Below are 5685 nucleotides of genomic sequence, written 5' to 3' on the forward strand. Positions count from 1 at the left end.
CAGTAAATTAATGCAAATGCCAATCGTACATCGAGGCGGGCGACAAACATCTACTCACATGATTTAGAAAGATTTTGTAGTTTTTGTTGCCCAATAAATTAAATAGTAAAGTGCAAGTTTGAATAAGCTAGGACCTATCGATGATTTTTGGCATTCCTTTTTTAATTATTTGCTCAGTTTCTTCCATCTAAAAAATGAACGAACATACATTGTACGGAAAAAAATGTCGTGCATCAAAAAAAATTGCCTAAAATTAACGCTACTTCAGAACTGCACCTCTTTATTTACTGAAAATGACATACCTCAACTTTTATCTCAGAATACTAATTAAAAAACTTAAATTAATAAATGTTTGCTGAGACTAAAATTTTTCGAAAATTTGTGGGTATTGGCTTAGTGAATGGCAAATTCACAGTTTCACAACTAACAATATCTTGCAACCAAGGTGTTTAACTCTAAAGATTCTAATAAAAGGTATCTATTCACTAACCAACTATATTGGTCGTTTAATTTTCTACGACGCTGCATTGCTCATAAATCTTAACGAGGGCTTCATTTCATAAAAACTTGGTTAATATTTTGGTACTTAACCCTTCAAATGCCCCTTGCAATACTCGTCTGCTCGGTGATGCATAATTTGTAATCATTTTCATAACTTTTCTTGGCACGCACACTCATTATTATGCCATAAATAGCGTAATCAGACAGAAGCAGCGGTGAAACGTGCGAGGGGCAACCGGCAACCGGCAAGTGCAATGCCAACGCAGGCGGCACCGGACTTCCTGTGAATGCAATAAAATGTTATGCGCCGCGTTCAATACATTCGCTACACGCACGTTTCACTTGGCGCTGCATGACAGCATTATCAGCTGTGCTTTTACAATGTAAGAACAAAAAAAAAAAAGCTTGTAAAAAGAAAATACTGGTGTGTTGGAATATAGCATTGGCGCGGATGCTAACATAAAAACCTAAGTACACAAATTTTGCTAAACCAACAAAGCACGAACAGAGGTGGCAATAACCAGTGCCAACAATACAAATTCAAATGCTTATACAAATTTACAAGGATTTCTGCGGCACTCGTAACGGAACGCTACAGTTGCACGCAACCTTGGAATGCAAGAGATGCAACTAGCATCAAACACGCATGCATGCATTTTATATAGACATTCGTGCGAGCACATAGTGGCTTTGAAATCTTATTAGAATATAGGTATTGCAATGAAGAGACCAGCCAGCCGTGATTTTATGCAATGAATGCAACAAGATGCTCGCAATGTACCAATGTAAATATGTATAAATAGGTTTCGAATGACGCGAGGCCTATTTTCAAAGGAAAATATCCTTACACTGATGTTAAGTTTGCTATAACAATGGCCATTTCTTAAGGATTCTTAAGCCTCTTCTTTAAGTTTAAAATCGACCACATTCTGATTAAAATTTCGGTTTAACAATTTCAATGCTACTAGGTTAAATTGCAATGAAGTCAAATCAACATCCCAGCCCAGTGGTTTGATTAAAAAGAGACAAATGTTTGTGCGTAAAAAGTCGTGGAATGTGAGACAGAAATGCTAACTTTGGTTTATTTTTGAAGTGAAACTTCTTTAGCGGCGGTTGGTTCGTTGGGAGTAAATTGGCAAATTCAACGGAAATTACAAACGGAAATGATGCAACGGAAATGGTGCAACGGAAATGGTTGGGGCTGAAACAAGTGCTTCTTGTGTGTATGCATATGGTATTAATTTAGCAAAAATTTGCTAATAAAAGGTTAAAGAATAACACTTAAAAAAACCAATACAAGATGGAAGTTAAGGTGAGTACGTACATAGATAAAGAACAGGATAAAGGCAAAGATAAAAATAAAAACAAAAACAAAGATGCGTAAAGATAAAGGCAAAAATGAAGACCAAGGTAAACTTAAACACTTTACTTATACTTATATATAAGGGCAAATGTGAAGGGGAATATGTAGATGAAGAAAATGATAAGCATAAAAGTAAAGACAAAGAGGAGGATGAGGATACCGATGAAAGTGAAGATGAAATAGGGGAAGAAAGATTAAAATAAAGGTAACTAAAGAGGAAAGGATATAGAGAGAGACACAGAGACACAATCTGGGAACTATTTTGGAATTTTAGAGATTTTCGGGATTGTAATCGTTATTTATCGATTATGTTATCGATATTTATCGACTTTGTTATCGAGTTTTTTTTAACGATTTTGGTATCATTATTTATAGATTTTGTTATCGATATTTATCGGTTTTGTTATCGATATTTATCGCTTTTGTTATCGATATTTATCGATTTTGTTATCGTTATTTATCGATTTCGTTATCAATATTTATCGACTTTGTTATCGATATTTATCGATTTTGTTATCGATATTAATCGATATCTATCAATCAATATTTATCAATTTTCTATCGATATAAATCGATTTTGTTATCTATATTTATCCATTTGTTTATCGATCTTGTTATCGATATTTATCGATTTTGTTATCAACATTTATCGATTTTGTTATGGTAATTTTTATCGATTTTGTTATCGATATTTTTATTGATTTTGTTATGATTATTTTTATCGATTTTATTATGGATATTTTTATCAATAATTTTATCGAGTTTCTAACAGATTTTGCTACCAATATTATTATCGATTTCGCTATCGAAATTTTCATTGATTTTGTTGTCGATATTTTTATCGATATTTTATTGGATGTTACTATCGATTTTGTTGTCGATAGAGTATAAAGATAAAAATAAAGATAAATGAAAAGAGAATAATATAAATGTAATTTGAACGAACAGGGTAGAGGTAGGGATCTAGATAGAACCTTAAGCAAAATCAGATGAACATATGTATGTATTTTGGTTATGAGACAAAAGAGATATGTATGTAACGTAAGTTTCACTTCTCCAGTGTGGCCCAGGCGCACTTACTTTTTTTATAGAAAATCTTTAAAGCTTTAAACAAGATTGCATTAATATATAAAACATTCTTGGTTATGTGTATATTTGAAAGAAATATTTTCCTTTATGATAAATATTTTCATTATTATAAAATTTCCTAAGCATACAATGCACATATAGGTCCTGCCTAGGAAAGCATTACTGTGTCATAGTTTCACAGATGCATCTCAGTTGCCCTTCAACACACTTTGCTAAAGCTTTCGCTACTCCTTTGATTTCGATTTCAGGCTTTGTTTGTTGACTGCAATGCGTCAGCAGTAAAGAAGGCAAAATGCACGTATGTATGTACATATGTACATAAAGCTTATGGGAGAGCGGTGTGCACGCAACCGTGCTAACGCAGCATTTGCTGCAACTTTGTTTGAGCATATGTATGTACATATGTATGCTACCTAATAAGTGCATAAATGCTCTTAAGTGTGTACCTAGACGTTACATATGTGTACTTAAACATACATACAAATACATACAGTGACTCAAACAGATTACTGCGAGCTGATTTTTTTAAATACATATACGTAATGTATTTCGAGATAAATTTTTGTTTTTGTTATTTTTTCTATAAAAAATAACCGTTCAAACTTTATACAAATTTAGAAAAACTCAACAATTTTTCATCAAACTTTCTAATCTGAATATATAGAATATTTTTGGGTATGCAGTTTTTAGCCCATACATATATTTTAGTCAATGAAGTGCAAGTTTCAACCGGCTAAAAAATTGCGTTGATTTAAAAAATTTTTTTTTGCGGCTGCTTTTACGGTTTTTTATATAACCAGTGCAATTTACAAAACTGGCATTGATTTTTTGAAATCTCACGCTCATTTTATTTCATAAAAAATTCATGCTTATATGGAAACAGTGCAAAAATCCGTCACCAAAAAAGTATTCTCCAAAATATCGCGATTTTTTAGCCGGTTGAAACCTGCACTTCACTAAAATTATGTGGGCTCTGAAACTGCATACCCAAAAATGTTTTTAAGATTTAGATTAAAAAGTAGAAATTTTGGTGAAAATTTGTTAAATTTTCCCAAATTTTGTATAAAGGTGGAAACTGTGATTTATGTATATGGTTTTGGTTAAAACTTTGACGGCGTTTTATAGAAAAATAACTTAAGCTCGAAAAACATTACGAATATTTGTTTTAGTCACTGTATGTACATATATACATATGTGCATCCCTATGTACATACATACATATATTGAGGAAATGTGCTGTACCTAAATACTATTTAGTATACATATACTAGTTGGTCTCCATAGTTGTGCTTGTGCGTGTGTGCGTATTCGTTTTCTCCATTTGCTTAACGCTGAAGCTGCATCTAACTTCAAAGAAAGAGCTGAAATTGCCAAAGTATAAGAAGAAGCAGTCGAAATTTTGTGCATGGACGGGTTGGTGGCGCGGCATGGTTGGTGGCGGCATTCAGCCAAGGCGAATGAAAATGGTGGCAGTAACTGTTACACTCGCTCACGTGTATGCGCTGATTGTATGCTGTGGAGCATGTTACGTCTTACCTTATGTAAGCATTTTACTTTCGATTTTTCGTAGTAATGGCTTAGAGCGGCATAAGAGACGAAACAAGGGATAAAATATTACGAAGTATTAATACATTGTATATGAAAATTTAAGAAATTTGATTACCTACATTTTTCCACTTTTTAACCAAACCACACTTAAAAGCTTATCTCGGTTTATAGGTATTATCCACAGTACGTTCTAACCTTAAACAAACTGTCATATATTTAACATTAAACATTACTTTCTTTCGCAGCATCCTCAGCAGATCTATGGTCTAGGCTTCATCCCCAACGCCGATGCATTTGTCCTGTGCTAACATCAAACACAAGAATTTCAACTTAAATTCTCGTCAATCTGTTTTAAAAGGTGCCAAGTTTATTTACATCGGACAATCGAAAATTGCTGGAAACATGGCCTTGTGAAAACCAAATGAGTATATTCAATTTTCTTCGCAATTGTATGCCGCCCATTTCAATTTAACAATAAATAAATTAAACTGAAAACTCCACGAGCCTGGCAAAATTGTGGGAAAAAATCGCACTGACAATTGCTATAAAATTGCAAACAATAAACAGCATGAGGCAGTAATTGCATAAGGAAGTGCAAAAGAGAAATAATGTGAAGGAAAATATATAGGAGCGGCACAAAAAAGAAACATATGAATTATAATGAAGTGAAAGCGTTGCCGCGCTACTGTCGCAGCGCGGGCAAGCATACAATGCAGACGAAGGACTGCCTTACGGCGAATGCAATAAAGGCAAAAGCAAGCTTGCGGGCGTACTTAAATACTAGCTGCACGTACATATTTATGTATATGTATGTGTATGTATGGCGAGAATGCAAAAGAAACAAGCAAATGATGTAAGGCAAATAAAATACAGCCTAGAAAGCATTTTAAAAGGATTACTGTAATAAAATTTTAATTATTGTGTTTACTTTTTCACCATTTTTGTTTTTTTTTTATTCTTCAACCAATTTCGCATTGTTCCGCACTCGCTTTACGCCATGGGATTCTTAACTCACAATCATTCATTGCCGTCGTCTTAAGCAGCAACCTCCTACACCTCTCCGCATCAACAAAGTTTTATTTCAAATGTTTATTTGCCGCCCACTGCTGTAAGGTCCTAAGTTTTTACTAGAATGCTTGCCAACGGAGCAGCCGCCACGTTACACTTTATTACCCCAGTCGCGA

This window comes from Rhagoletis zephyria, unplaced genomic scaffold (genome assembly GCF_001687245.7).
Source record: "Rhagoletis zephyria isolate East Lansing unplaced genomic scaffold, Rhagoletis_zephyria_1.1 Rzeph_scaffold_02216, whole genome shotgun sequence".
Classification (NCBI taxonomy): Eukaryota; Metazoa; Arthropoda; class Insecta; order Diptera; family Tephritidae; genus Rhagoletis; species Rhagoletis zephyria.